The sequence below is a fragment of the Trichosurus vulpecula genome, chromosome 4, assembly GCF_011100635.1.
Source record: "Trichosurus vulpecula isolate mTriVul1 chromosome 4, mTriVul1.pri, whole genome shotgun sequence".
NCBI classification, from domain to species: domain Eukaryota; kingdom Metazoa; phylum Chordata; class Mammalia; order Diprotodontia; family Phalangeridae; genus Trichosurus; species Trichosurus vulpecula.
The window spans coordinates 121,957,674-121,966,024 of NC_050576.1; positions in this window are offsets into that span (position 1 = coordinate 121,957,674).

An 8,351-nucleotide genomic window follows, 5' to 3' on the forward strand; every position below is an offset into this window, starting at 1 on the left:
GACCTGTCCTTTTCAGAGCTATCTATTTGATTGCTCCTGATTGAAGGTAGTCCATTATTTCACCATAATTCACCCTGTTTTCCTTCTAAACGCTAGACTACATTCCCCCATCATTCCGATTAGAAATAGCAATACCATTATCAGATTAATTATTCTCTTTTTTCCTTTTGTCTCTCTGAGCCTAGATAAACAGAACCCATGCCAACCACCTATCACTGAAAACATTAGGGTCTCAGTCACTGATAGTGTTCAATATGAACTAATATTTAAAAGAACATTTTAAATTTATGATTTTATTCACATCAGCCCGCTCCCTTTTTTATCGTCCTAATTTTCTTCTTAAACTGACCACTTTCCTTTCACATACTTTTGTTTCATACTGTATGCATCTGGATTTACTAAATCACAAAAGCATTTTTAACCATTAAGATTCTTCCTTTAAAGAGACAAGATTATCTAAACTACTTTTAGGGTTTAGAAGAATTTATTGAAATGAAATGAAAGACCTTAGATCCAGAAGCAAGCCCACCAACATTTTAGTTTCCTTAATGATTACCATGCTCCCTATAATTTCCAGATAGTCAATGTGGTATAGTGGATAGAGAGTGGGATTTGAAATCAGGTAGGCCTAGGTTCAGGGCAGCTAAGTGGCACAGTGGATGGAGTTCTGGGTTCAGAGTTAGGAAGACCAGAGTTCAAATCTGACCTCAGATACTTACTAGCTGTGTGACCCTGGGCAACTCACTTAACCCTGTTTGCCTCAGTTTCCTTATCTGTAGAATAAGCTGCAGTTGGAAATGGCAAACTAGTCCAGTATCTGCCAAGAAAACCCCAAATGGGGTCACAATGAGTCAGAAAGGACTGAAAATGACTCAACAACAACAACAAAAGACCTAGGTTCAAGCCTTGCTTCTGACTTATATTGGTTGCAGGATCCTAGGTGAGGTGCCTCCAGGCAACTCTTTAACCAAACACATTGCCCAACAATTGTCAATTTGCATTAGGAGAGGGATTTTCCTCATTGGATTTTCCTTACCCTAAGAAATCACAGATCTAGACCACCCCTCCCCACATAATATCTCCTAAAATTCTTCCTTTTGGATTGAATTTTAGTCAATGTTAGTTTTATGCCAAAAATAATTCAATTTTTTGAAAGACTTAAAAATGAGCATAATTTGAGCTAAATACATTAACTCTCTGTAAGACAAATAGTAAATAATATACATCTACTAATATAAATAATAAATAGCAATAAAATAATCAATAACAAACAATATACATCTACTAATTTCCTATAAGAATTTTGGCACACACACACATGCATGCACACACACACACACACACACACACACACACAAAACCAAAACCAAAAATTTGAATTTAGGATAAAGACTATACCTATGATTTTATTCATATAGAGTCTTCCATCTACCAGCTCAGGCACTTTCTCTACTACCAGTCTTAGAAAGGTGCCTAGAGCACTGAGAGTCAGTGACTTGCCCCAGGTCACACAGCCAATATGCTTCAGAGACAGGACTTGAATCTAGATCTTCCCAGCTTCAAAGCGGGCATTAATACTACGCCAGGCAACCTCTTAAAACATTTTTTAAAAAAGAATTCATACCTAATTGGCAGGTGAATGGTGGGGAGAGTAGTGAAATTGCATTATCTTATGTTGTTGATGTTGTTAGGAAAACAAGGCTCTGAATAGTGCCTCCAAACAAACAGAATTCTAGTCTGAGGAGCCTTGAGATTTTTTTTTTAAACTTTATTTTTTTCATTTAATATATTTAGTTTTCAGCATTGATTTTCACAAGAGTTTGAATTACAAATTTTCTCCCCATTTCTACCCTCTCCCCCACTCCAAGATGGTGTATATTCTGGTTGCCCTGTTCCCCAGTCAGCCCTCCCTTCTGTCATCCCACTCCCCTCCCATCCCCTTTTCCCTTTCTTTCTTGTAGGGCAAGATAAATTTCTACGCCCCATTGCCTGTGTATCTTATTTTCTAGTTGCATGCAAAAACTTTTTTTTGTTGTTTTTGAACATCTGTTTTTAAAAACTTTGAGTTCCAAATTCTCTCTCCTCTTCCCTTCCCACCCACCCTCCCTAAGAAGTCAAGCAATTCAACATAGGCCACATGCATATCATTATGTATAACCCTTCCACAATACTCATGTTGTGAAATTCTCACTATATTTTGCTCCTTCCTAACCTATCGCCCTTTATTGAATTTTCTCCCTTGATTCTGTCCCCTTTTGAAAGTGTTTGTTTTTGATTACCTCCACCCCCAGCTGCCCTCCCTTCTATCATCCCCCCCTTTTTCTCTTCTTCCTCCTTTTTTCCTGTGGGGTAAGATACCCAATTGAATATGTATAATATTCCCTCCTCAGGTCAAATCTGATGAGAGCAAGATTCACTCATTCCCCCTCACCTGACTTCTCTTCCCTTCCTATAGAACTGCTTTTTCTTGCCACTTTTATGTGAGATAATTTACCCCATTCTATCTTTCCCTATCTCCCTCTCTCAATATGTTCCTTTCTCATCCCTTAATTTGATTTTATTTCTTTTAGATATTTTCCCTTCATCTTCAACTCACACTGTGTCTGCCCTCATATGCATATATATATATATATATATATATATATATATATATATATATATATATATATATGCATATTCCCTTCAGCTACCCTAATACTGAGGTCTCATGAATCATACACATCACCTTGCCATGTAGGAATGTAAACAAAATAGTTCAACTTTAGTAAGTCCCTTGCAACTTCTTTTTCTTGTTCTTTTTCTTGATTACCTTTTCATGTTTCTCTTGATTCTTGTGTTTGAAAGTCAAATTTTCTATTCAGCTCTGGTCTTTTCACTTACAAAGCTTGGAAGTCCTCTATTTTATTGAAAATCCATATTTTGCCTTGGAGCATGATACTCAGTTTTGCTGGGTAGGCAATTCTTGGTTTTAATCCTAGCTCCATTGACCTCTGGAATATTGTATTCCAAGCCCTTCGATCTCTTAATGTAGAAGCTGCTAGATCTTGTGTTATCCTGATTGTATTTCCACAATACTCAAATTGTTTCTTTCTGGCTGCTTGCAGGATTTTCTCCTTGATCTGGGAGCTCTGGAATTTGGCAACAATATTCCTAGGAGATTTCTTTTTGGGATCTATTTGAGGAGGCGATCGGTGGATTCTTTCAATTCCTATTTTGCCCTGTGGGTCTAGAATATCAGGGCAGTTCTCCTTGATAATTTCTTGAAAGATGATATCTAGGCTCTTTTTTTGATCATAGCTTTCAGGTAGTCCAGTAATTTTTAAATTATCTCTCCTGGATCTGTTTTCCAGGTAAGTGGTTTTTCCAATGAGATATTTGACACTGTCATCCATTTTTTCATTCCTTTGGTTCTGTTTTATAATATCTTGATTTCTCATAAAGTCACTAGCTTCCACTTGCTCCAATCTAATTTTTAAGGTAGTATTTTCTTCAGTGGTCTTTTGGACCTCCTTTTCCATTTGGCTAATGCTGCCTTTCAAGGCATTCTTCTCCTCATTGGCTTTTTGGAGTTCTTTTGCCACTTCAGTTAGTCTATTTTTTAAGGTGTTGTTTTCTTCAGTGTATTTTTCAGCATTTTTTGGGTCTCCTTTAGCAAGTCCTTGACTTGTTTTTCATGGTTTTCTCGCATCCTTCTCATTTCTCTTCCCAATTTTTCCTCTACTTCTCTAACTTGCTTTTCCAAATCCTATTTGAGCTCTTCCATGGCCTGAGACCAGTTCATGTTTTTCTTGGAGGCTTTTGGTGTAGGCTCTTTGACTTTGTTGACTTCTTCTGGCTGTATGTTTTGGTCTTCTTTGTCACCAAAGTAAGATTCCAGAGTCTGAGACTGAATCTGGGTGCATTTTCGCTGCCTGGCCATATTCCCAACCAACTAACTTGACCCTTGGGTTCTTCAGTGGGGTATGACTGCTTGTTTACTAAAGAGAACTATGTTCCATGCTTGGGGAGATGCACCAGCTCTGCCACACCAGCACTCCTCCTTCCCCAAGAACCCCCCAACCCGGACTGGACTTAGATCTTCAGCAGGCTCTTCACTCCTGCTCTGATTAGCCACTTAATTCTTCCCATCAGGCGGGCCTGGGGCCGGAAGTAACTGTAGCTGTAGTTCTATAGCTGCCCCACATCCGCTGCCCCCGGGGCGGTAGCTGAACCTCGAACTCCTTCCACTCCTGCAGCTTTTCCCACTAACTTTCTCTGTTGTCTTTGGTGTTTGTGGGTTGAGAAGTCTGCTAATTGCAGCAGCTCACTGATCCAGGGCGCTAGGGCACACTCCGCCTGGCTTCTGGTCTGGTTGGTCCGTGCCACCCACGCTGGGCTCTGCTCTGCTCCGCTCCCAGCTCCATGCGGGATGGACCTCACCCAAAGACCATCCAGGCTGTCCTGGGATGGAGCCCTGCTTCCCTCTGCTATTTTGTGGGTTCTGCAGTTCTAGAATTGGTTCAGAGCCTTTTTTTATAGGTTTTTGGAGAGACTCAGTGGGGAGCTCACACTAGTCCCTGCTTTCCAGCTGCCATCTTGGCTCCGCCCCCAAGCCTTGAGATTTTTAAAATAGATAGGGAAAGGATGAGGAATGGAAATGTTTCCTATGCTGCAAGTAACATAAGATTAGGAAAAAATTTAGAATCATTGGTTTGTCATTTTAATTAACAATAAGAATTTATTATATTCTAAATTTTTAATTTAGTAACAGAAACTGTTACTAAAAATATAGCTATCTTCAAAAGTAAAATGGATAGAAAAATTACTGTACCTTCCTCTACTTTTTTCACCAGCTGAGAACTGTCCTTCATATATAAAGAAGATATAACGAGGAGTGGGATGTGTATGCTTGAATTTTTATTTTTCAGAATGAAGATGATTTTAAATCTTACCCTCTATCTTGCCACTCAGTCCCTGTGTGTGACCAATAGCTCATGTTTAATGGCTGACCAGGTAAAGGTGGATCAGTCACTAGTTAGTGAAGAGAACAAAGTGAGCAGCCCCGCAAAATAGATGCAACCTTTGACTTTGATATCAGTAATCACATATCCTATCCAACTGTTCCTAAGTGAACTAGAAGAACTAGAATAAAATTTGAAGATGCCCTTTCACTATTTTATGTAGCTTATTTTTCTACCTTGCTCTTTTGTTTTAATGAAATATTATGAATCAAATTTTAAAATTGAAAGCAATATTAAAGTTAAAAGTGAAATAAGTCTGAGAGGTAGCATAAGACCACAGGTTGGCTGGGTGGTTTTCTGAAAGACAGCCCTTGGATACTATGAATTTATGAGAAGTGATTCTTAATTGGCTGAGAGTTCTCTGAGACTATGTACTAGATTTCCGATCGGGATGGACATTCTGATTGAGGGAGAAGATAGAATACTCGAGTTAATGGGATGGGGGTGTTACAGTTGAGTGGTGTAGCGAAAAAGTCATTAGACTGGAAAATGGGAGTTCTGAGTTCTAGCCTTGACCCATCATCCTCTAGGAGACCTTGAGCAAATTACTTATCTGGGCTTCAGTTTCTCATCTATAAAGTGAAGGACACAATATAATTGTCTTGAAGATTGAGGAGGAGTAGACTGCAAGTACTTCAAGTTCCAACTTTAGCAAGATAACAACATGGGCAAAGCAGACCAAGAAGTTCAAAACTGTTTGGAATAATTTAAATTGTGCACTACTGGCCAAGAGAGAAGAGTTCATAAAGAGAAGGTCAGGAATGCATAATTCCTTAGGGCCATAAGGGCTTACATACATTTGAATTTCTTTCCTCAGTTACAAACTTCTGCAAAAACTAAACTATTGGTCTTTTCTTAGACAGGCTACAAACAATTTGTTGTTTTATTACTGTGTCCTGTTTCCCGGTTTTCTTAAAAAGACTCACCTTTATAACACACAGGACCAGTGGCTATCTAAATTTTGGTTTGAAGACCTCCAATGAGAGGATACCCATTACCTTCTGAAGCAGTCTATCCCATTCTTTTAGCTAACATATGACAATCAATTCATACTGAGATACAGTCTACTAAATCCCCAAGATCTTTTTTTCTCTCACAGAATTTCTGTCTAGTCCAGTTACTGCATATACAAATGACAGCAGTGACAATAACAGAAGGAACAGAACTAATTTTTATAATATATAAATAATACATGAAGGAATCCAGAAGGGAGAGCCAGCAAAACAAAGCAGAGAGCCTAGAAGAGTGGCAGAAAAAGAAGAAATACCATTGAAGATGGAGAAGTGTAGGATTTTTTAGTGAAAAATCATGGTATACACCTTGAAAGGGACAGAGGGAAAAATGAGAAGTGAAAATAAAGCAAGTATGTATAGAATCATAGGATTTCAGAGTTTCGAGGAACTCTGAGGCCAATTGTTCCAAATTGCCAAGAATAAGTCTCTTCTAGCTCAAACTAGACAAGTGACCAGTGAGCTTGTGTTTGAAGACTAAAAGAAGGGAATCCATTGCTCCCTCAAGTGCTAACTTCTACTCCTTAAGAGCTCTTAATTGGTAGTTTTTCCTTGCCTCAGGCCTAATATGCATCTCTAGAAATATCTACCCATTCCTTCCAGTTCTGTTTTTCAGGAGTATGCAAATCAATTGTCATCAGAAAACATACAGGATTTGGAGTTGGACAACCTGAAATTGCATCTCTAGACTGCTACTAGTTTTATATTTCTGTATTAGGAAGGTAAAAATCAACCAACTGATCAAACAAGCATTTGTAAAGTGCCTACTATGTGCCAGGCACTATGCTAAGCATTTTACAAATATTATTTCATTTTATCTTCACTATAACCCTTTGAGGTAGGTGCTATTATTATCTTCATTTTACAGTTGAGGAAACTGAGGCATGGGGTCACATAGACAATAAGTGCATGAAACTGGATTTGAACCAAGGTCTTCCTGATTCTAGGTCCAGCACTTTATCCATTGCATCACCTAGTGTCAAAGGAAAACTTTCCTCTCCATTAAGGCCTCAAGAGGTTCTGGGTTTCCCATATTTGGATGCCTTCAGAACGATGGTAGGTGACTGCTTGTACAATGTGTTATGACGAGGATTCCTTGTCTACATGGATTGGCCTGTAAGGTTCCATCCAAGTCTAAAATTCTGCGATCGTGTAATTTTTTGAGGTGGAGCAGAGGAGGGGGTTCTTCCAGTCATGGAGAGCAGCCAGTGAAAACATAACAGAATGGCGCATTCTGTGTAGAGAATAATGAGAAGTTCAGTTTGACTGGGACCTAGCATGTGTGAAGGAGAAAATTACATAATTTGGCTGGAAAAGTAGGTTGGGGTCAGCTTGTGAAAAGCCTTTAATGCCAAATGGGGGGAGTTGTATTTGATCCCAGAAATAATACAGATCCACTGGAGTTTATCAAGCGGGAGACAGACATGGTTAGAGTTATGGTTTAAGAAAATTATCTTGGGGAGAGGATTCTGGGAAGAGGGCAGAGTAGGTCAGAAAATTTCAAGCTCTCAAGATTTTCCTTCACAAAAGAGATAAAATAGCACCTCTGTGTGAACATAGAGCAGTGAAAACAAATAAAAGTAGTGGTGGAACAGGGGTCATCTTGGGACAACTGGAGAAGACCTGATGAAAAAATCCTAGTACTAGATTTCCTCCCTGTGAAGAGTAAAGACCTGGGGCACCTAGGTGGCACAGTGAGTAGAGCACCAGCCCTGGAGTCAGGAGGACCTGAGTTCAAATCTGGCCTCAGACACTTGACACATGTACTAGCTGTGTGCCCTTGGGCAAGTCATTTAACTCCAATTGCCCTGCCAAAAAAAGAGTAAAAACTTACACAAGCTGCTTAAACAAGAGGCGATCCCTGGGGTTAGCTGGGTTGGGAGACTGCCTGGGCTGCCACAGAAACTTTCACCTCTGGGACAGTGAGGGGAGTTGGGCATCTGACCTGGGGAAAATCTAGGAAACCTTTGCTGACAAGAAACACTAGACCCAGATGTGCTGCAGAGAGCTGTGTGGTGAGAAGGAGCCAACACACCCCCAGTGAGTGCAGAAGCAGTGGGGTGGGGATGCTGCTGGCTGTGGGCACTTACAGGAGGCTGGAGGTCTTGGTTTGAGTTCAAGGTCAGAGGGGAGAACTGAAGAAGATCAGAGATCAGAGGCACCATCCCCATCCCCCATATCCCAGGACTAGAGGTGATTATAAAAACTAAGTTATTACTGAAAAATGCACATGCAAAGGAGAAAGAGACCAGGGTTCATCCTCACAGGAGGATACTGAAACAAATAAAACCTATTCTATCCCAAAGAGTCATGTCAAATGGTCACCTGCCCAAAAAGAACT